Genomic DNA, 25,528 nt, shown 5'->3' with positions numbered 1-25,528 from the left:
GGAAATTGTCTCAGAACCAACAAATGCTTAGAAGAAAGCTAGTAATAAGAATAATGAAGCAAAGGTTAGGAGGATCTTGATAGATTCCATCAAGGACCATTTGGTTCCACATGTTACTGAGTTAAAGACTACTAAAAAGATTTATGATGCCTTGGTGGGATTGTTCGAGAGTAAGAATACTAGAAAAAAATTGGCCTTGAGGCGTCAACTTCATTGTATCATGATGTCCATATCAGATTCAGTGGCCATTTATCTCATGAAAGTCTCCCAACTAAAAGATCGACTTAAGGCCATTGGAGATACCAATGATGATGTAGAGTTTGTTACAGTGGCTCTTAATGGATTTCCTTCTTCATGTGATCCATTTGTAAAGGGTATTTGTGCACGGGACGAGCTGCCCAAGTTTGATTAACTTTGGACTGATTGTGTCCAAGAGGAGGCCAGATTATTGTCCAAGAACAACTGGAAGCGACCTCAGGATGAAGAATCTCAAGCCCTTGCAACTCATGCAAGGAAAGGAAAAGGAAGAAGAAACTTTGATAAGAAGAATTCAGGTGGAAGACCAGCTCTAGTTCAAGATCAAAAGAAGGATCTTTAAAAAATCAAGTGCTTCAAGTGTCATTCATTTGGACACCATGCCTCCCAATGTCCTCCGAAGAAAAGGAAGGGAAATCAACATGCATCAACAACTGATGTTGATGATGATTTTGAGCATCTACCATAGAAGTCAAAGGAATCTAAACTTGATGAAATTGCAAATGAACTCCAAAAGGAATATTTCTGTATTTGCTCTTACAAGCGCTATTACTAACAATAGTGATATTTAGTTGGTGGATAGTGGTGCTTCTAGGCACAAGACAAATTCACAAGATTCTCTCACGGATTTGACAGAGAGGGATTCAATATTGCAGGTGGATCTTGGAGATAATGCCAAGTATGGATTGAAATGAGTTGGGACAACATCGCTTTAGATGGAGTTCAGAGATCCCTTACACATGAGAGATGTATTGTTTGTACTAGGATTGAAGAAGAGCCCACTCTATATTTCAGCGTTGGCGGATAGAGGTTACAAAGTTGCATTTGTAGATGGTCAAGTTCTTGTATGGCCTAAGGGCTTGAGCATAGACTCAATAGGAGTGATTGGTGTTCAAGAGGGAGGACTGTACATATTGTTAGGATGTCCAACCCAAGCATTGGTGCATGACAATATCAGTTTATATGAGTTATGGCATCAAGGAAAATGTTAGAACGAGGTTAGTGGGGATGTTAATTTTGATGAGGAGGTAGCCTTTAGGAGGTCTAGAGAGTTTCATATGGAGATTGATAGTGAGGAGAAGGAGGCTTTAAAGGATGCAGGTACAAATCCCTCTAGTCTAGTTGTTCATTGTGTTTAAGAAAAGTGTAACTAGGTTCGGTATATGTTAATGTAATTTTGATCTTTGTACTTGTCAAGAAAAAGAAATATTATTTTGTAAATTATATGAATGAGTTTCTTGCTCATTCCTTAGGTCTAGGAAAGTCAAAGAGTCAAAATCATGTTAAAGAGCTCTTCTTGAGCATTTATGTAATGTACATGGGTCGACCTAGTGTCAAGCATCCGTCCAAGACAAGCACCATCCTCCAAAGAAGAGAATTGCTGAATAAACGATGTGAAAAATAGTGAAGACAACTTCAAAGCATACATAGATTATATGTCGACTCAATAAGAGGGTCACCATGACATGCTGACTTAAATGAGTGGGTCAAACCACTATGAATAAGCGTATAAGCTCAGAGTCAAAGTCAAGAAATCTTTCGGACACACATTGAAACTTCATATGGCACAATGGGATTTCGCTTGAAATCAAGGTTGCATGTTTCGATTAAAGAAGGTTTCTATAATCTTCGATGGATATTACAATGGCACATGCCCTTTATATATATATATATATATATATATATATATCAGTACTCTATCTCAGTGGAGGAAAAACACTCTGTCTTAGCATCCCTACACTGTCTCCACGCAAACGTTGTCTCGATAGCGCAATCACTGTCTTGGTCTTTAATGATTACAACATTCAACGCCATCGCAATCATTGTGAGATATATGTTCGATATTCAAATGTAGTCAAGGTATATTCTCGACATTCAAACTCAGTCATACTCTGTCTCGGTTTCATCGTGATTGTAGTCTTCAACGAAGTTATTCAAAACGCAGTCACCACGTAATAGGTTCTTGGCATGATCATGGATGAAAAGATACACTAACATCATTTGTTCTGGGTTATATGTATATACGCAGTCTTGATGTATATACGATAGAGAGAACCATATCGTTCTGAAGCAGTTATACAATGATGACAGTTTTGATGCATTGCTAAGTATGATCTCAAAGCAAGAAGAGCACAATCATAATAAAAGTAAGAAGGAGGATCGTAGTAATCATTGTTATGAAGAGGATATAAGTAATTCTATAGTGATACTCTGTCTCGAGATGCAACAACAGTCAAGATCTCGGTGGTGCAGAGTCGCAGACACAATGATGATCTCAAAACAAGTGCAGTGATGATGAAGATCATAACAATGCAAGAAGAGGATTGGTGTCTTGGTCTTGGAGTGGCTTAGTTAGTCAAGGGTGATGGTCTTGGTGTTTATTAATTGGAATCTCTATACGAAGAATTTTGTGCGGGTTTTCCTTTCCAAGAGGGAGAGGTTTTGGCCTTGGCAGAATGCCATATCTTGTTCTCTTGTCTCTTTGCTTTGATAGCTATTTGTTGAAGTAAGAAATACAAACACTAATGATAATAAGCCAAAGGTTGTGCTAATAATCTAAATACTAAATGCCTCACAAATAGTTATCATGATAAGAAGAATCTCATTAATTCAATCTGCCCTAGATTCTTCAACACATTGTTCAGACTATCAGGAGGAGTCAGTTGAGCAAGCAAAGTCGGTGGGCTACCCTAGAGATGTTGTAGTGATTAGGAAGATACCAACATGGGTTTGTGACACTTTGTAACATGCAGAGAGGCATGCAACTCCGAGGGGTACTTTCAGGGAGAGCAAATGACCACAAAGGTTCTTGGGCTATATGGCATTGATGAGCCACATCATTGATTTCGAGCCTTTCAGTTATGAGGAGGCAGCATTCCAACAAGTTTGGATGGATGGCATGATTGAGGAGTATCTGTCCATCATGAAGAATGATGTGTGGGAGATAGTTCCGAGACCAAAGGGGAAGTCAATAGTGACTTCCGAGTGGATCTATAAGATCAAGCATGCAACAGATAGCAACATTGAGAAGTACAAAGTGAGGTTCGTGGTGAGATGGTTCTCCCAAAAATATGGAGAGGACTATGACGAGACATTTTGCTCCAATTGCAAGGTACACTTCCATTAGGAATATTATTTCTATTGCTTCAGTTATGGGTTGGAGGCTACATCAGATGGATGTAAAGATCGCGTTCCTAAGTGGTGTGATTGAGGAGGAAGTGTACATAGAGCAACCTCAGGGCTTTGTGATACATCGGAAGGAGTGCCATGTTTGCTGGTTGAAGAAGGCTTTGTACAAACTTAAGCATGCACCTAGGGCATAATATTCTATGATTAGTGGATACTTGATGAGTTTGGGCATCACCAAGGTGATGTGAATCTTGACCTTTACTTCATGGTGATCCTTTGATCTTGGTGCTGTATGTTGATGATTAGTTCCTTATCGAAGTAGAGAGGCTCATTGTCGGGCGCAAGAGGGAGTTGGCTTTGGAGTTCAAGATGAAGGATCTTGGCTTGATGCATTATTTCTTGGGATTGGAGGTGTGGCAGAGACTAGGTGAGATATTCCTTAGACAAGGGAAGTACATAGTTCAGATCTTGAGGAGATTTGGTATGATGTACTGCAAGTCCATAGCTACACTTATGGTGACCAATCTAAAGATGCTGAGTGATTTTGCTTCGGATTCGGATTTGGTGGATCCCACGACGTATAAACAATTTATTGGATCCTTGATGTACCTAGTTAACACTAGGCCAAATATTTGCTTTGCAGTGAAACACCATTAGCCAATATATGGTTGAGCCAAGGCATGTATATTAGGTTGTAGTGAAGCATGTGTTGAGGTACCTGCATGGTATAGTTGGATATGGTCTGCGATATGTCTCAGTTGGTGAAGTGAGGCTGCAAAGATATGTTGATTCTGGTTGGGTCGAGAGTGCGGTGGAAAAAAATGTTGATTTTCTAGTGCAATCAAGACTAGTATAGTTTTTCAAAATTGATAACTATTTCCAATGATATAGTTAGACTTCTTCTAGCATTCCCATCACAAAGCAGTTACACATCAAAAACTTCAACCATTCAGTTTCATCAATAGAGCAATAAAGATCACAATGAAAATAAACAAGGGACAAGAGACACCAGAAATTATGCTTCAAGCCAAGGAAAAACCCACAAGCAGAAAACCCAACCAATCTTTCCTTATGAGAGAGAAATTCTGTTCATCAATACTACATCAGAATATTCCAATAAGATTCCAAAGGTCTGACCTCAAAATGTCCAAGTAAAAAATAGTTAACAAAGAGAGAGAAAGTAAACTCTGGTCAAATTATAGGTCTGCAAAAATAGGGCCGAATTTGGGCCCGTGGAAGCTCTAAACTGGAGGTTGAAATTCAGACAAGACCTTAGTGAACAGTCCCTACAATTTTTGGTCAAAGGAGAGGGAGTTGACTTGTAGTCAACAGTCTAAAACAAAGGTAAAATCTTGGTCAAGACAAGTCAACAAACCATCTACAATCTTTAGCCTCCAAGCACAATCAAACCCTCAATCAGAGAAATCTAAAATAGTCCAAGTCAATGCAAGTCTAAGAAAGTCAAAACAAATAAAAATAAGTTGGTCAATGCTGGTTTGAAATGTCTCCTTGACTCCTTTGCACGTGTGGATTAGCCTCTGCGATTTTAAGATGAATGTATGTTTATGAGATGCCAAAATGAGCTCCAACGAATGCCTTCTATATGTGGTTGAGGAGGTGCTTTTCACACATGTGAGCTGGCTTGTCCTTCTTGAGGCCGGCTTGGTCAATGTCAAAAATATGAATTTTCTCTATTAATTTCCAATGAAAATTGTGATCATAGCTACACAATTTTTCAACACTTCCTCTTAGCTAGGGAGGTACTTTTCATTCTCTCTCAAAAATCAATTTCCCCGACCAATCCATAGGTCTCCCGACTCACAGCCGAAGGGATAAGCAAAAGTCTCTCTCTATCAAGATCAATCACCCTCACCAATCCATAGGTCTCTTGACCCACCGTCTAAGGGAGAGAGCCTCAATCTCATCATAAGGAAAGATACATAGCATCCAACACATCCCACAAGCCACAACCCCATGGAATCTAGGTCAGTGCCCTGCCGACCAGTGGGATCAATTAATAAAAGAAAACCAATCATATGCACACGATACATCTCCCCAAACAATCCATAGGTCTCTTGGTCCTTGACCTAAGGGAGGAAACTTGAGATCAATCTCCTCGACTAATCCATAGGTCTCCAAGCCACTACCTAAGCGAGAGATCACAAAATCAATGTCCTCGACCAACTTGGTCTCCTGGTAAAAACTTAAGGGGTCACTCCATGCCATGGAACCAAGCTCCCTGACCAGACTCACTGGCCTCTCAGTCAACCGACCTAAGGGAGTGACAATCTTCCCGACCAATCTATAGGTCTCTCGGTCGCAACCTATGGAAGATTGTTGATCGTATGATGCTGTACAATAAGTGCTCTCTGTTAGGATATTCCGACACATAGGATATAGTTAAGTTCAACTTGGTCTAGTATAGAGTTAGGTTAGAGTTAGGTAAAGTGTGTTTCTTTACCGTTGTACATTTTGTAACTTACAATCCGACGGTCACGATATGTAGTGATCCGACGGTTCACTCTCACCTCGGTATTACCGACACTTGATCCGTGGTTTGACACCCGATTGGTCCATGAGTTCTATTTAAAGCGCATGGAGGGTCATTGTTCGGGTAATCCGTGCATGAGAGAAGCTTATGTAAATTTTCATTCTTTGATTAATAAATTGCCTGTAGTACCCACGTTGGGACAGGCCGTGGACTGTTTCCCTCCTTGCACTTTGAGGGTTTTAACCACGTCAAAAATACTGGTGTATTGATTTGAGATCTGGTTGTGAGCGGTGTCCTTTTGGTATTCTTTCTGAGGAACTTACCCTGTAAATTCCTACAATTTTTTTTCAAAAAGCCATAACTTCTTTATCCGGAAGCCTTTTTCAGAGCCGTTTTTTTTAAAACCGCCTATTTTTTCGAGATCTATCCATTGGAACACTTACTTTCAGCATCTTCAGCTTCAGTTTTTAAAAAAAAAATGGAAAGTCCATGCCAAGTCATTCTTGACAGCACTAACTACTTCCAATGGGTAGCCTACATGGGAGATTTACTTAGAAGTAAAGGTCTCTACAGAATAGCCACAGACCAAGAGAAGAAACCAAAAGATGAAGACAAGGCGGCAAAATGGGAAAATAGACAAGATCAAGCACGTGGTTTGATAGGGATGTCTGTTTCTCCTGATCTTAGATTCCACATTGCAGAACTTGAGACTCCTCATGAAGCATTAGAAAAACTTGCTAAAGTTTTTGGAATTAAAAATGAAATTAGAGCCCATCAACTTGAAAATGAGCTGCTTACTTTGGATCCTAATAATTTTTCTTGCATTGAAGATTTCTTGTCCAAATTCAAAACCCTTAGATATCTCTTGGAAGGTGTTAAAGTTAAGAAAGAAGATGGTAACCTTATTTATTCCATCCGTACTAAGTTGGGACCAGCCTACTCTGTATTTGTTTCCACTTTCCATTCTACAAGGGAAGCTTTCATTTGTCAAGGACAAGAATACAAGGCCCCTTCCTTTGACTCCTTTTGTGATTCCTTAATAAGAGAACAAGAAAAACTCTTACACCTTGGTTTTCTTAATCTTGGAAACTCTTCCACGAAAGCGTTAGCCGCCCAGCAGCAACCAAATTCAAAGAATCCTAAGAAGTCATATCCTCAAAAGAATGGTCCTAAACCATCTCAGCCTCAAAATGAAAGATCATTTCAGCAAAATGATAAGACCAATAAAAACAAATGGAAGAAGTCTGATAGACATTGTAACTTTTGTAATCGAGATGGCCACTTAGAATCTAAATGCTTTAAGAAGATGGAAGCCTTGGAAGCCGCAATGAAGAAACATAACATCCATGTGGAGCGTACTTCAACTTCAACTTCCGGAATGGCACTTTCTGCATGTCATTATCAATCATCTCAGTCTGGTTATGCATTAAATGTATCTTCTTCTTCTTCTCATTCTCATGAGTGGCTCATTGATTCTGGAGCCTCTTGTCACATGGCCAAAAATCAAGCCATGTTTTCTTCTTTAAATGATTGTAACACCAAAAATATATATATATTGGTGATGATAGATCTCTTAATGTTGTAGGGACTGGAACTGTTCATCTAGACAATGGTCAGTTTAATGATGTATTATGTGTTCCAACCTTATCCTGCAACCTTCTATCTGTCTATCAGATAACTCATTCAGGTGAAGGTAAAATTGTTGAATTTTCACCTCATGATGTTGTAATCAAGGATCTAAAAGATCCTAAACAGATTCTAGCTACTGGTCTTGCTGATGATTCCAAAAGGTTGTATAAGTTTCACAACTTTGGGTCATCAAATCTTCCCTCAGTATTTGTTGCTCATAATGATGAAGTGAGCAAACTTTGGCATGAGCGATTTGGTCACTTAAACTATCGCTCCCTTCAGCATCTATGTAAAGAAAATATGGTGACAGGTCTTCCTATGGTATCTTGTAGAGATGGTGTTTGTTCCGGATGTGTACTCGGAAAACATCATCGGGACAGTTTTGACAAACGTGCCTCTTGGCACGCCTCAGCCCCTTTACAGCTTGTGCACAGTGATTTATGTGGTCCTCTTCCTGTTGCTTCATTCTCTGGCTGCAAGTACTTCTTAACTTTCATTGATGATTTCTCCAGACGCACTTGGGTATACTTCTTAAAACTCAAGAGTGAAGTATTTAACACCTTTTTGGCCTTCAAAGCCTTTGTTGAAAAACAATTTGGACATCAAATTCTTAAGCTAAGAACTGATAATGGTGGAGAATATGTTAAAAACACATTCATCAACTTTTGCATCGAAAATGGAATTCAAATGCAACATACTGTTCCATACACTCCACAACAAAATGGTGTAGCTGAAAGGAAAAATCGCACCTTAAAGGAAATGGCTAATTGTATGCTGCAATCTAAAGGACTCAGTCTTAGTTTTTGGGCCGAAGCAATTAATTGTGCAAATTATATAATCAATCGCACTCCTACTAAGGTTCTAGAGAATATCACTCCAGAAGAAGCTTGGAGTTCCATTAAACCAGATGTAAGTCACTTTCGTGTGTTTGGAAGTGAAGCATGGGCCCATATTCCAGATGAAAAGCATAAAGCTTTAGAACCTAAGAGTGAGAAATGTACTTTTGTTGGATATTCTGAAGATGTAAAAGGTTATAGACTTATTCCATTTAAGTCCAAAAATGTTATCATTAGAAGAGATGTAAAATTTGATGAAACTAAATCGGCTTGCGAGCCTAGTCCGGCGGATGTGCCACCTCTTCCTATCTCTTCTACTTTTGAAAACATTTCTTCTTCAGATGATGAAAGCGAGGATGATAATCCTCCCCCACCTTCTCAGGATCCTCAACTTCCAAGATGGGTCCGTGCTACTCGGGATGCAGCAGGTGATCTTGCCGGTGATCCTACAGATCAGCGACGTACACGTTCTCAGTTTGAAAGAGCCTCTTCTTTACTGGCTCAAGCTCCAGTAAATCATGATCCTGACACTTTTGCAGAAGCTTCAGGCCATCCACATTGGGAAGCAGCTATGAATGAAGAATATCATTCATTGATGACAAATGATACATGGGATCTTGTTCCTCTACCAACGGGACGCAAACTTGTTAGATGTAAATGGGTTTACAGAACCAAGTATGGACCAGATGGGAAAGTTGATAAACATAAAGCTCGTCTCGTTGCTAAGGGCTTTTCACAGGTTGAAGGCATTGACTACACTGAAACCTTCTCCCCTGTTGCCAAAATGAACTCTATCCGCCTTGTTCTTTTCCTTGCTGCCTCTTTAAAATGGGAAGTCCATCAGATGGATGTTAAATCTGCCTTCTTGCATGGGGACTTGCAGGAAGAAATCTATATGGAACAACCCATTGGCTTCATACAAACAGACTCCAGCCTTGTTTGTCGACTTAAGAAATCCCTTTATGGCCTCAAGCAAGCTCCTCGGGCTTGGTATGCCAAAATGGATAGCTTTCTTTTAGAATCTGGCTTTTCTAGGTGTCATTCTGACAATACTGTCTACACCAAGAAAGTGGGCAACTCTCTTATCATCCTTGTTCTTTATGTTGATGATCTTATTCTTACTGGTAGTGATCCCAACCTTATAAACCATGTGAAGTCCAGCCTTAAAAAGAAATTTGAAATGACAGACTTAGGACACTTACACTATTTTCTTGGTCTTCAAGTCTTGCAATCCCAAGAGGGTATTTTCCTTTCCCAGTCCAAGTATGCTTGTGATATTCTTCGTCATTTTCACATGGAAGACTGTAAGCCAGCCCCTTCTCCCTTTCAGTCTGGAGTCAAACTTTCAGTCTCTTGTACTTCTCCTGAAGTTGATGCTACCTTATACCGTCAACTTGTCGGAAAACTCTTGTATTTAACCCATACTCGTCCTGATCTTTCCTTTGCTGTTGGCCTTGTTGCTCGTTTTATGCAAAACCCCCGTGAAAGTCATTGGAAAGCAGCTAAAAGAATACTTCGTTATGTTCGAGGTACAGTACAGTTTGGGATTCATTACAGTGCCAAAGCAGCTCCTCTGTTAGTTGGTTTCACTGATTCTGATTGGGCTGGTGACCATGATGATCGGAAGTCTACTGCCGGTTATGTCTTCACTCTTGGTTCAGGACCTATTACATGGGCTTGTAAGAAACAGGCTGCCATTTCTCTTTCATCAGCAGAAGCAGAGTATCATGGTGCCGTGGAAGCTAGTAAGGAAGCCTTGTGGCTTCGTCAGATCCTATCAGAGTTTGGCTTTGAGCAGCAGCATCCAACCACACTTTGGTGTGATAATCAAAGTGCCATTCAGCTATGCAAAGATCCAGTCCAGCATCAGCGCAGCAAACACATTGAACTACACATGCACTTCATCAGAAAGCTCATTCATGACCATGTTCTTGAAGTGCAATATTGTCCAACAGATGATCAGGTTGCAGACATCTTCACAAAGGCTCTCACAGAGGCGAAGTTCACTAAACTTCGATATATGCTTGGAGTTCAGGAAGTTGTCACTAAGGGGGGATAGGCTCTAGTGCCTCCTTCCTTCTCCTATTGTGTCATATTTGTAAATCCTTCAATCCTATCCCAAGTTGTTCTTAAGGGGGGATGTTAGGATATTCCGACACATAGGATATAGTTAAGTTCAACTTGGTCTAGTATAGAGTTAGGTTAGAGTTAGGTAAAGTGTGTTTCTTTACCGTTGTACATTTTGTAACTTACAATCCGACGGTCACGATATGTAGTGATCCGACGGTTCACTCTCACCTCGGTATTACCGACACTTGATCCGTGGCTTGACACCCGATTGGTCCATGAGTTCTATTTAAAGCGCATGGAGGGTCATTGTTCGGGTAATCCGTGCATGAGAGAAGCTTATGTAAATTTTCATTCTTTGATTAATAAATTGCCTGTAGTACCCACGTTGGGACAGGCCGTGGACTGTTTCCCTCCTTGCACTTTGAGGGTTTTAACCACGTCAAAAATACTGGTGTATTGATTTGAGATCTGGTTGTGAGCGGTGTCCTTTTGGTATTCTTTCTGAGGAACTTACCCTGTAAATTCCTACACTCTCTCTCTCTCTCTTAGAGAGGGGTTCTCAACAACTCCAAGATGTTATTTGAAATATGCAAACTTCATCTGAGACAACGACTTTGTCAACACATCAACAACCTGCTCATCAGTAAGGAAATATTTGAGCCTTGTAGGTCCCCTCTTGACAATATTTCGGATGTAATGATATTTGATCTCAATGTGCTCCGACCTGTCATTAAACAAGGGGTTCACAGAAAGCCTCACACAACTTTGATTATCACAATATATAATGTCGATTCCAACACTTAATCAAACAAACCAACAAACAATTTCTGAAGCCACACAACTTCACAATAGGTTGAACATGCGACTGTATACTTAGCTTCAGCCGTACTCAAAGCAACAAAAGTTTGCTTTCTACTAGACCATGAAATCATAGCGGCGCCCAAACCAAAACATAATCCATAGGTGCTTTTTCTATCATTAGAGCTTCCAACCCAATCAACAGTAGTAAATCCATGCAGTTGTTTTTCTCCATTAAAAGCATATTTTAGACAATATTCAATAATAACCTGCAAATATCTCATAATATGTTTTGCTGCAACTCAATGCACATGACAGGGCTCAACCAAGAATTGGTTCAATGTGTTCACAACATAATAAATATCAAGTCTAGTGTTCACAAGATAGTTCAATGAGCCAATCAGTTTGCGATACATAGAGGGATCAATCAAATCAGAATCACAGTCCTGAATCTTCTTCAAAATCATCGCTGTAGGTGTGTCCATGGACTTGCAATCCATCATGCCAAATCTCTGAAGTATAGAAATAGTATATTTTCCTTGGCCAACAAAGATTCCACTAGGATTTGCCAAATTTCAAATCCCAAATAGTAATGTATAACACCAAGATCCTTCATTTCAAATTCAGAAACTAACCCCCTCTTACATTGGACAATTAGAACTTCAACCCCTGTTAGAAACAAATCATCTACATACAACAACAACATCAAGGGCTCACCTTCAACAACTTTGAAATACAAGTTCGGATCAACATCGCTCTTCTTGAAGCCAAGACTCAATAAATAACCATTAATGCGGGAGTACCATGCACGAGGAGCTTGCTTCAGCCCATACAGGGCTTTCCTCAATTTGCAAACATGTGTTTATCTATTATGGACCTCAAAACCTCGAGGTTGTTCATGCATGAGGAGCTTGCTTCAGCCCATACAGGGCTTTCCTCAATTTGCAAACATGTGTTTCTCTATTATGGACCTCAAAACCTCGAGGTTGTTCAATATAGACTTCCTCTTTAATGGCTCCATTCAAAAAAGAAGTTTCGACATCCATTTGATGCAATTTCCAACCTGAAATAGAAGCAAGAGCATGACTGATCTGTTGAGAAATCTATAGGGCAATGCTTGCAGTTATTTTTGTTTACTTGATAATTGCTTGTGATGTCTTTTTACTTATTAGCTTTGTTACTTATTATTATATGCGTGTATCATCAAACAACTACCAAAAACAAGAAGAACAAGAACACAAAATATACGCTGTAAGCCAGGGCCAAAACCTCTCCACTTGAGGGGAAAACCCACAAATCTCTTCTCTTCCTTATAGATTCTTCGATTGATGAATTCCAAGACCTTAAGATTGACCCTAATACCCTCAAAGACCAAAAACAACCTCTTCGGATGATGTGCTAACCTTGATCTAGTCAAACCCAGTCAAATCTCTTCCAGTAGCACTTCTTCGACCTCTAGTTGCAAAATTTCAGCCTCCATTACAGATATGAAATTTCGCCCTCCCCCAACAGTTGTTGCTACCACACGTGTGAGCTTCGAGCTACGTTTTGAGCCATTCTTTGACCTTCGCTTGTCTTTCCCTCACTTCTGGAGCTTGAGGATGATCCTTGGTGACCTTCGCTTGACTTACTTGCCTTCTTTTCTCGAAGATCAAACTTGTTGATAGAAACCCTAGATTTGTTGCAGAAACCCTAGTTCTCCTTAGCACGTGTGAGAAAGAATTATCCCAAACAAAATCCTCCTCCGTCGTCTTCATTCTTTGCTACGATCGAGTTTCCTCCTATATATAGGCTCTTCAAGGTGGACGTGGTTCTTCCTTATAGGCCGACTTGGTCTTGGAGGGTATTTGGACACTTTTTAAGACAAATAATTTTCTTTACAAGTTACAATGCGCTTGATGGGGTCTTCAACTTATGACAATGACTCCTTTGACTTCTTGACCTAAGACACACCCTAGAAGCACTCAATGAGTGCTTGACCTATAAATAAAAGATCTTGAGCATGAAGCCCATGATCCAAAATTAATAATAATAATAATAATAATAATAATAATAATAATAATAATTTTCTTTCATTTTACACTTTACAAGAATCAAAAGTACATTTCATCTTAATGAAGACTGAACCTAGTTACACATTTTTCAACAGTCCCTCTTAACTAGGGAGGTATTCATAAATGATACATGGACATTCTCAATTTGAAGAGATCTCATAAGAAGAGTCAGATTGGTAACCCATTTGTTTAGCATCATACCAACCAACATTGTCACATAGCAAGGTCTTGACGAACAACTCTATCTCTCCACAAGATCAGAGCACAATGCTGATGAGACCAATGATTTATAGACACCATCATCATTGTCTCTCAAGTGACATACTCTACCCGAGTGTTTACAGAGTATGGCCTTCTTTGGACTATTCTTATCATGGATAGCCAACCCTCAAAGAATATCAGTCCATGAGTACTCTTATCTTGGATGCCAGATGCTTACCCAATCCTCCATTCTGTCTTCCCAAGTGAAGACAAGAATGATGTGTCTATCTCTCCCTCATAACTAGGGAGGATACATCAATGAAACCAAGTTTGTCTCTCAAATACACAAGCTTCTTATTAGGAAGAGATTTTGTGAATATGTTAGCTACCTGCTCATCAACGAAGATATATTGTAGCTACAACACACCATCTTGTAATAGCTTCCGAATGTAGTGATACTTGTTGTTGATATGCTTTGTCTTTCCATGAAACACTAGGTCTTCAGACAATTGTATACAACTGGTGTTATCACAATGTATCATTGTAGGGTTCATTGGTCCTTCAAATAGGTCAGATAGCAGCTTCCTCAACCAGAATGCTTCTTTGCTTACTTCACAGGCTGCAATGTATTCTGCCTCAGCACTACTCAAAGCAACTGTATCTTGCTTTCTGCTCATCCATGAGATCATGGAGGATCCTAAACTGAAACATCCTCCTGTAGTGCTCCTTCCATCTTGCTCACTGCCTCCCCAGTTGGAATCTGTATATCCAATCAGGTGGACATCATTCCTCCTATCATACTTCAGGCAGTAGTGGATGGTTCCTTGCAGATATCTCAGAATATGTTTTGTTGCTATCCAATGATCATGCTTCGGCTCCACTTGGAATTGAGTGAGAACGTTTACTGCAAATATGTCTGGTCGAGTATTCAACATGTACATCAGTGATCCAATCTGTTGTCTATACTTGGAAGGATCCACCTCGTTCGATTCAAAACTCAGCCTTTTCAAGTTTGTGATCGTCGGAGATGTCATTGGTCTGCGATTCATCATGTCAAACCTCTTCAACATCTTGATCACATACTTCCCTTGACCCAGATAAATCTCATCAGGTCCTTGTCAGACTTCTAGTCCCAAATAGTAATGCATCAACCATAGATCCTTCTTGTCAAATTTTGCTGCTAGTTGGTTCTGACATTCTTCAATTCGACCTTCTACACCTGTCAAGAGAAGATCATCTACATACAAAAGAATGATTACTGATTCACCCTTCACAACCTTAATATAAATGTTTAGATCAACATAACTCTTTGTGAAGCCTAATCTCTGAAGTTATGCATTCATCCTAGCATACCATACCCTTGGTGCTTGTTTGAGGCCATATAATGCCTTTGTCAATCTGCAAACATATGCCTTTCTGTCTTTAATTTCAAATCCCAAGGGTTGTTCTATATGGGTTTCCTCATCAATTGTGCCATTCAGAAATGCAGTCTTGACATCCATTTGGTGGATGTTCCATCCCATCGATGCTGCCAAAGAGACCAACGAACATATAGTTGTATACCTTGCTGTCAGAGCAAATGTATCTTCATAGTCAATGCCTTCAAGTTGAGAGAAACCCTTAGCCACAAATCTTGCCTTATACTTGTCAATACTTCCATCTGCTGCATGTTTGATCTTATAGATCCATTTGGAAGTTACCATAGATTTGTCTTCGGGCCTAGGCATGATCTCCCAAACTCCATTCTTCATTATCGATTGATATTCTTCATTCATGGCATCCTTCCATTCTTGATGATTGACAACTTCTTCAAAAGTGGATGGCTTTGCTTCTATTAGTTTTGTCATGTAGGCTGCATACCCAGAATATCGTTTGGGCTTCTTGCTTTCCCTGAATGTGCCCTGAGTTGCTCCATGACCTTTTGCATCAAGTAGTGTTGACTTCAACCAATTAGGTCTCTTTCTTGATTTGGGGATGACCACAGGTTGAATAGGTTCATTGGGACCTTCATCTTCATGGTGAGATTCTTCTTCTTCCTTGTCAACTTCTTCTTCAAATACTAGAAGTTCTTCATCATCAGAGTCCATGGGAAGTTCCTTTGATTTCTTGAATGCAATACTTTCATCAAATATGACATCTTGACTGACTTCTATACAATGTCCTTCCTTTATGTAGATTCTATAGGCCTTATAGGAGTTGCTGTAGCCAACAAATTTTCCTCTCATGCCTGATGGATCCAGCTTCTTTATTTTGTCCTTTGGTATATGAATATATACAGGACAACCAAATATTTAGAGATGATCTACAGTTGGTTTCTTCCTAGTGAATACTTGTTCCGGAGTTCTATTATCGAATGACCCATGGGGACATTGATTTTGAATATATATGTGAAAATTCCCGAATCTAACACATCAGAAACCCCTACTGCAATTTTTGTTTTACTATCTCCTACTTGTTCTTTACATTAACAAGTTATTTAATTGCATAAACATCAAAGTAAACACAATTGCAACCTTCACTAATATACAAATCATGCACTGAAGTAAACAAAAACAATAACACCAAGGGACACCGTTATTTTTGGACAATTGTCCCCGGAAAAACCCAATTTGGGAAAACCGATGCAGAATATAGAGGATTTGTAAAGCAGATTTCGTGAATACAACTAGGGTGCCAGAAATGGCTCACTCAACACAAAACATCCTTGGTAGTAGTACCTCTATCCGGAGATAGATATTCTGGAAAATCAGCAATCGGATGATCAAACCCCACAGTGACTCCGGGGACTTGCGTCTTCCTATCCCAGCTCAGGATTTGCTGATCAGCTCCTAGTTTGCCCCACAAAATCTCTCAATGCTTCCTTTGAGTTCCTTTGCGTCCTCTACATCAGCCCCTACGACTTCTGCGTCAGCCTCTACGGTCCTCTGCGTTCTCTGCGCTGGCTCCTTCGGCCTCTGCGTCAGCCCTTCTTGGGTCTGCGCTCTCTCTCGGCACTACGTTGCCTCTTTGCTATGTATTCTTCGACCTCCTGCCGAACTACCCCTCACTGCAACTAATCACTTGCTCGATTTCCTCAGCGAACCTCGCCCCAAAAAATCAAACTGACTGATCTCTCTTGGTTTGTCTCCAACTGACCCTCAAGCCTCCTCTTATACTTTTCCTGTTGACAAATCAACAGTCGAGATTAAGTCCCTAATCAATGGCTAAGATTAGAACTGGCTTGATCCTTGTCACTTAGAACTTTCTCACCCATATTATATTAATACACATTAATATTTTAATTTTCGTAAATTTAGACTTAGGAACTGATTAAAAATATTAATTATTTTAATATTTCTTAATCCGGGTGGAATTCCTCCAAACGATTTTTAGGTCTTGGAGATCTCATGTGCCTTAGCCTCTCCACCAAATTTCATGGCTAGAGCACATCCGATGCTACCAAAAATCAACAATATACAGTTGTCTCAGTGGCTTCTTCCTACAAAAATTTTGGTAGATCTTGATCATGCAACATTGCTTTTACACTTTCTTCAATGGATCGGTTCTTTCATTCTGCAACTCCATTTTGTTCGGGATTGTATGGGACTTTCACTCCCTCTTAATCGCAGACTCCTTACATAAAGCTATAATTTCCTTGGATGTATACTCTCCTCCATTATCAGATCTTAGTATCTTGATTTTCCTTTCTGTAAGGTTCTCAACTTCAACTTTGAATTCTTGAAATTTTGTAAATACTTAGTCCTTGGATTTCACAAAGTAAACCCAAGTTTCCCTTGAAGGATCATCTATAAGTGTGACATAATATAGATGACCTCCAAGTGATTTAGGAGTCATAGGACCACAAACATCGGAATGAATAAGATCCAAGATTTCGTTTGACCGTGAAGCACTGCTTCCAAATGGTCTCTTGGTATGCTTACCTGAAGCACATCCTTTTCATAGTACTTCGTGATCTTCTTTCGATTTAGGGATTCCTTCTACTATAGATCATAGAGTTGGAAGGATTTTGAAATGAAGATGACCAAATATTCTATGTTAGAGTTCACATGGGCTGATTTCAATGTGAATTTGTGCAAGAGGAAATATCAACCTATAAAGTCTTCCTTCATGAATACCAATTACACTAGCATTACTCTATCAACCTGCAAAGTCTTCCTTCACGAATACCAATTACTCTAGCATTCTTTTTGGGTTCTTCATTTTCATTGGCTGTATGTGCTCCACCTCTTTCCTTCCTTTTATTGTTTTTCTTGTTTTGTGGGTCTTTGGGAAAATCTCTTAAAATGTCCATATCCATTGCATCTAAAGCATTTCACTTTGGACATACCTAAATTTCTTTGTGGCTGATTGATGTTGCTTTGACAAGGCTCGAACTTTCCAAACTTTCCTTTCTTCTTCTTTACTTTAGTAGCAAAAGCTTGAGACTTTTCATTTGGTTTGGTGTCATCTTTTGCCTTTATTCTTGTTTCTTCTATCATACACAAAGACCATATCTCATCAAAGTTCGGAGTGTCCTTTCTTGAATAAATGCTTGTCACAAAACTACTCCATTTGGGAGGTAATGCATTGAGTATACAAGTTATTAGTTCAAAATCAGTCACAACTTCTCCAAACCCTTGTAATTGATCCCTTAATTGTGTAGACTTCAAGAGATACGAGGTCAAGTCTTCATCCTTTGATAACCTTGTCTTGTAAAGCTTATTCCTTGGTTATATCTTCTAAACTGTAGTACTTATTGAATACAACTTCACCAACTTGGCACATATTCTTTAGATGTGCTCAAATCTGCAACAAAAGGAATGAGATGGTCCTTAATGGATTCAATGAGGATCCTTTGAGCCCTCACTTCTCCTTTCATGTACTTGGCCCATTCTTGAGACTTATCTTTCTCTAGTTCTGCAACTTTGCCTAGAACATGGTCCATGACTTCATTTTCTACAAGTATCAAATCTATTCTTTTCTTCCATGCTTGAAATTTTGTTGACCCATCAAGCTTATTACCTTTGTTTACAAAATGAAGTCATTTGATTTCAAGATTGTGCCATAGAGAATAACGTAGTACTTACTTGATATAAGAGTGTTTAGCTTGATAAAGAGATCTTTAAATACCTTGATGTTCCCAAAACTTCCAAGAGACTTCAAACTTGCCCTAGAATGATGACTTCTAGGATGCCTTGAACAATAGTGTCTTCAAGTTGCTCCAAAGAGTGTAGATTATGTTCCCAAGATTCTTGATGCTTCCTTGTCTTATAAAGAACCTTCAAAGGGATCATTGTTCTTCTTCAAAATAAAAAGCCTTCAATGGAGTAGTAGCCTTTCTTCAAGTTGAACCTTTTTGAGTCCTCTTCCTCGTATTCTTCCTTGTATCCTTCTGTGGTGAAGTAAAATTATAAGTGCGGACACAAACAAATTCCTCTAGCCCGATGATGGGTCTAGCCACAACATATATATTCTATGCAAGATTTCCTTAGGTTAGAACCAATTAAGAGGGCCTACCTCTTAGTACACTTATCCCGTTTGATGATGTCCTTGCTTGCTTGCTCCAGCTATCTCTCGCGTCCTTCTTCAAGCACTTGAAACAAGTAAACAACAACAAACAACAAACGTGATAATAGACAAATTATAATTCAACCTACTTTAAAAGTCAAGAAACATTAAGTCATGAATATGTAAGATGACAAATCATGTAGGAAATCAATTGATAGTTGCATATATTAATATCAAAGAGAGACTACAACGATTTGTCTTGACGTTGTAGTCCTCCTATGACAAGACCAGGTTCCTACACACTTTTGCTAGCATTCCATGATGGCCTCAATCCACAATAGTTTTAAGGCTCTTCCCTTTAGGCTTCACTCCAAACCAAATCACACATCTCATTCACACAACTAGATAGCAACAACTAGTAATAGCTTGCTGTCTACTCGAAACCAAAATAACAGTAACACACCAACATTAACAGTTCAATACTCACACTATCCTGTGCTTGGGAAAAAGGGAGGTTTATATAGGATGAATGGATGGGAGATGGATCCTCTTCTCATGGGAGAAGGTCTTATCCCTTGAGGTAGTTCCATCATTATAGGGGAAAGGAGCCCAAACTGACATCCTCGACCTCATCCAGCCAAACCATTTACCAGAGTTATGTTACGAAGCTTCTAGAGCTGGAAGCTTTGGCTCCTAATTTAAAAAACTTTCCACAACAAGACCGACGTGACTGGAACACAACTCAGTCGCTCCGATCGGCGCTAGGGATAGTGCTAATCTCTACACATCGACGCGGGGGAGACAAAAGCCATTAGCGTCAATCTTGTAAACTGGGCAAAACAGAAGTTTCAGGGGAAATGGTGCAAAAGGGAATTGATTTGCTGATGAAGAGGGACACAATGGGAGTTCCTTCATGAAGGGAAAGCATGTGGGGTTCACTGTAGAGGTCCTCTAGGATCAAGGAACGGGGAGTACAGGGACAGTGACAAAATGTTGTGTAACAAATGCCACCTAAAGCGTGAAGGCCGAACTAGAGTGAGGGATGAAATGCTTTATGAATCAGTGCGAGGAACCGTAGTCTGCCGTTGGAAAACTTGCAAGCAAGTACATATACATGTACATAACTGAGAACTCTGTCAAATGATACATGAATCGTGGCATGGATGCAACCATCCAGAGGATGATCACGTAAATTGTTAATTTTAGGTATGTTTTATGCTTAGAGAAATTTATTTCAATTTTCACAGTTAGCTCCATATCTTTTCCAGATTAGCAATCACATCAGCATTAAAGTAAACTGTAGATAGAACATAAACATAAATCGCAGAAGACAAGCCAAGACAAGAGGACACAAGATGTGGCGCTAGCCAGGGACAAACCCCAATGTGGGGAAACCCTTGATCAATTCTTCTTATATGTTCTTCAATAGTTCAACAGAGAGAGAGAGAGAGAGATAGTACGTTTACAACAGAAGTCAACACTTTGACTTATCTAGATAAGAGCATAGATCATCTCTAAGAAGATGATACATGAGATTAGTTGAAGACGTGTTGCTTCAACTAATGCTCCAAGGTGACTCTTTCACCTATCATTGTGTTGCATTTCGTCATCATGTTGGACCTCATCGCGCTGCACCATGCTGCACCCATCATCACTATGCTGTATCTCATCACGCTTCATTAATCATGACTGTGCCCATCACTGTACTGCATTATGTGCCATTGTTGCACCATGTTGCCATCCTGACCTATGTGTTGGCTGCACCTTGCTTGCTGGTTGTCCCTTGCTTGCTTGTTGTCCTTAGCATGCTTGTTGTTGCATGCTAGTTGTAACATTGCATGCTTGGTGTATTTGCTGCTAAGTACCATACAATTGTCCCAATGTTAGTTAGCTGTCCCTTGCATGCTGCTCTCCTTCGGAGATAGATGCTACGACTGTTTCGGCAGTTCCTGACAGTTCCGGTTGTTCATAGCAGTTCCGGTTGTTCCCGGCAGTTCCGGCAGTCTCGGCAGTTTTGACTTTTCCTGCAATTCCGATTTTTCTGGCTTTTTCGGCTTTTCTGGCTTTTCTGGCAGTTTCGGCGTTTCCGGCTTTTCCGATAGTTCCGACTTTTCTGGCAGTTCCAGCGTTCTGGCTTTTCTGGCAGTTCCGGTTTTCTGCCCTCTGGATCAGGGCAACGTTATTCCTTAGGATCTCTCCTCCTACTAAAACCCAAAGACAAGTAGTGAGAGGAAGAGATCCCAAGTGTGTTGAAATGACTTGAAGGCCACCTGTATTTATACTAAAACATTGAGCACATGTGGGGTTTGTTTGGTTGTTGGCCGACCTTGACGAATTGTCTTATAACGCAAATAAATTCATAACCCCATGAATACTTGTTGGAATCAGATGATCTTTAGACCAATCCTACACCTCTTGATGGGAAGGATCCAAGAAAAATATCAGCTACCATAAATAAGATGACCCACATGGAGTTTGGCCCTAGTTGCCAATTTTAACACTCCCTCTCAACTAGGGAGAACTCCATCCGTTGATCCATATGTCCGATTGTACTCTCTCTGCCGTCAGTGCCCTGCACTGCTCTGCTCTGCTTTGATCTGCTTAGCTCTGCTCTGCTCTGTTGAACCATGAAGAATAAGAATTGATTGAGAATGTCTCATACCATTCTCTATTGACCCGAAGTCAATTTCATCTGAAGAGAGTGTGTCACATCACTCTTACTGACCCGAAGTCAGTTTCATTGATTCCAGATCAATATCACAAGAGAGTGTCTCAAACCACTCATACTGATCCCAGATCATTGTCACAAGAGAGTGTCTCAAACCACTCATACTGATCCCAGATCAGTTTCTTTGATCCCAGATCAATGTCACAAGAGAGTGTTTCAAACCACTCATACTGATCCCAGACCAGTTTTATTGATCCTAGATCAATGTCACAAGAGAGTGTCTCAAACCACTCATACTGATCCCAGATCAGTTTCATTGATCCTAGATCAATGTCACAAGGGAATGTCTTAAACCACTCATACTGATCCCAGATCAATGGAGGTCATCCTAGGATAGGGAGTACGGTAGATACAACGATGCGTCCATCGATAGTACTATTATGGTCCATATCCTCATTTCCTTGCTCATTGATCAGATGAGATGTACTTCCCATGAGTCCCAAACTGCATGGGTAGGATGCCTCGACAAGAGAACTAATCATCCTGTCCACAGGAGAACGAATCATCCTGTCAGTGGATGCTCTGGAGAACTAATCATTCTGGCCCATAGGAGAACTAATCATCCTGTTCCACAGTCGCCACAGAGAACAAATCATCCTGGCCCACAGGAGAACTAATCATCTTGTTTCACAGTCGCCACGAAGAACAAATCATCCTGGCCCACAAGAGAACTAATCATCCTGTTCCATAGTCGCCATAGAGAACAAATCATCCTGGCCCACAGGGGAACTAATCATCCTGTTCCACAGTTGCCATGGGAGAACTAATCATCCCGACCCACAAGAGAACTAATCATTCTGTTCCACAGTTGCCACGGGAGAACTAATCATCCTAGCCCACAAGAGAACTAATCATCTTGTTCATAGCACACCACCAGGGGAGGGTGAGTCGCCCTGTGGTCGTATGTTGCTCCAGTAAGTACCCCAAGCCCCCAGAGCTCCCAGAGCTCAATGCATGCAACATGCAGGACCCTTATAAAAAGGTTTCTCAACGACTCCAAGTCGTTCGGGAAAGTCACAGATTTGACCTTTCCCTAGGGCTTTGACAAAATGTCTGCGACCTGTACATCAGTCTCAATGCGATGGAGCCTCCTTGCTCATCGACTTACCATATAGCAGATAAGGCAGTATCTGATGTCTATCTGCTGGAGCAATCATCGAATACGGGATTCCTCAATAATCAAATCCCCCCTCTGGTTGTCACAGAGAATCACAATGGTATTCATCATGTGTACAAACAGCTCACTTAAGAGCTTCTGTAACCATGCAGCTTCACACGAGATCATACTCATAGCTATGTATTCGGTCTCGGCGGTGCTTATAGCAACCGACTTCTGCTTCCTGCTCATCCATGATATCGAAGCAGAATCCAAAGAGAACCAGCACTGAGAAGTGCTCTAGTGATCCTCCACACTCCCTGCCCAGTCAGCATTCGAATAATCATGCAGTTTCATATTTCTGGCAGTGTATCTCAATCCATGAGTGATTGTGCCCCGAAGATATCTCAGAAGATTCTTGGCACCAATCCAGTGAGGCTCAACCAAATATGAGCTCACCATGCTAACTGCAAAACATATGTCCGGACGGAAGTTCACCAAGAACATCAACGCGAATGAGTTTATGAAACGCAGAGGCATTTCCCAAATCTGGTCCGACATCACTACCATATAACTTCTGAAACTTAAGATCCTCGAGGTAGCCACAGGCTTGTAGTTTATCATTCCACATTCGGAATCCAACTCCCTCTTACTTCTGCAAATGAGAGGGTCTGCACCTGTCAGAAATAGGTCGTCCTCATAAGGTGCCGGTATGAGAGGTCTATCCTCCACAACCTTCATGTAATGGTTTGGATCGGTTTCACTCCTAGTGAATCTCAGCTTTATCAGAGAGCTATCAATCCTCTCATACTATGCTCGTGGTGTTTTGCTTCAAGCCATAGAGGGCTTTCTTCCACCTGTATACATGAGATTCCCAATCATGAATCTCAAACTCCTCGGGTTGTTCCAAACCTATGGACCTGCTGCATGAGGGGAATGGTCCACTTATAAGATTTTTCTTCGGTACATATCAGACATGTACCTTCATGCTCTACTTGAATTCAGACATCCCTATCACCATTTGACTCACATCAGGTAGGGTCCCATAGGTAGACCTTCGGTGTTATAGATGCGATATGTCAATTGACTTGATCCCCAATGGACCATCGTGCAACTTGATACAAATTGCCAAACCCTGAACCCATGAGAAAAAGCATCTTTGAAAATTATATTTTTTAACACGTACCTTTCCATCGATGAATGCCACCTTGAAACCTTTGACTTCCATTTCCGAGAGGGACACCAGGTTCTTCTTGCGATCAGGGACATAAAAGAGATTCTGGGGTTCCTTGCTTTCTATTAAGAGTCGGCCATTTCCTTGATGACCTGCATTACCTGTCATTCCTTTGATCATTGAAGATGTCCCTGGAATGATTGTTATCATCATCAAGTGATGTGTCCTTGCCATTCAGACACTCCTTCACATAATGGCCGAACTAGTTATCTGCCTTTCCTTCCACCTTGAGATCCGGTCTTCCAATGAAGTGATCTTTAGGTAGGCCATATTCCTCTGCCCATTTTGATAATATTCTCTGCTTCGACTTCACCCTTTGTGAATTTGAAGAGGGATGAGGAATCCACTGATCCTTTTGTCCTTTCCCAACTGTCTTCGGTGATTGCTCTTTCACTCTTGCTTGGGCATTGTCTTCATCTCAGCTCTGATACCATGTTAATTTTAGGTATGTTCTATGCTTAGAGAAATTTATTTCAATTTTCATAGTTAGCTCCATATCTTTTCCAGATTAGCAATCACATCAGCATTAAAGTAAACTGCAGATAGAACATAAACATAAATCATAGAAGACAAGCCAAGACAAGAGGACACAAGATGTGGCGCTAGCGAGGGACAAACCCCAATGTGGGGAAACCCTTGATCAATTCTTCTTATATGTTCTTCAATAGTTCAACAGAGAGAGAGAGAGAGAGAGAGAGATAGTACGTTTACAACAGAAGTCAACATTGACTTATCTAGATAAGAGCATAGATCATCTCTAAAAAGATGATACATGAGATTAGTTGAAGACATGCTGCTTCAACTAATTCTCCAAGGTGACTCCTTCACCTATCGTTGTGTTGCATTTCGTCATCATGTTGCACCTCACCGTGCTGCACCATGCTGCACCCATCATCACTATGCTGCATCTCATCACGCTTCATTAATCATGACTGTACCCATCATTGTACTGCATTATGTGCCATTGTTGCACCATGTTGCCATCCTGACCTATGTGTTGGCTGCACCTTGCTTGCTTGTTGTCCCTTGCTTGCTTGTTGTCCTTAGCATGCTTGTTGTTGCATGCTAGTTGTCCCTTGCATGCTAGATGTAACATTGCATGCTTGGTGTATTTGCTGCTAAGTACCATACAACTGTTCCAATGTTAGTTAGCTGTCCCTTGCATGCTGCTCTCCTTCAGAGACAGATGCTCCGGCTGTTTCGGCAGTTCCCGACAGTTCTGGCAGTTCTGGCTGTTCTCGGCAGTTCCGACAATTCCGGTTGTTCCCGGTAGTTCTGACAGTCCCGGCTTTTCTGGCTTTTCTGACTTTTCTGGATTTTCTGGCAGTTCCGGCTTTATCAGCAGTTCCGGCTTTTCCGGCAGTTCCAGCGTTCTGGCTTTTCTGGGAGTGCCGACTTTTCCGGCAGTTCCGGCTTTTTCGGCAGTTCCGGCTTTTCCGGCTTTCTGCCCTCTGGATCAGGGCAACGTTATTCATTTAGGATCTCTTCTCCTCTTACTAAAACCCAAAGACAATTAGTGA

At 40.6% G+C, this 25,528-nt stretch overlaps 1 protein-coding gene across 2 annotated transcripts in view; it reads left to right on the top strand.

The window, feature by feature from the left end:
* The window catches only part of LOC149180768 (KH domain-containing protein At3g08620-like), a 187,279-nt gene that overhangs the window by 124,754 nt on the left and 36,997 nt on the right, over positions 1-25,528 (top strand). The gene's annotated exons all lie outside the window — the stretch shown is intronic.

Source organism: Pinus tabuliformis, chromosome 3_2, assembly GCF_031772625.1.
Source record: "Pinus tabuliformis cultivar Carrire ecotype Pingquan chromosome 3_2, CPIR1, whole genome shotgun sequence".
In the NCBI taxonomy this organism is placed as follows: Eukaryota; Viridiplantae; Streptophyta; class Pinopsida; order Pinales; family Pinaceae; genus Pinus; species Pinus tabuliformis.
The sequence above is the reverse complement of the archived record's forward strand: the minus strand, read 5'-3'. Positions and strand labels throughout refer to the sequence as shown.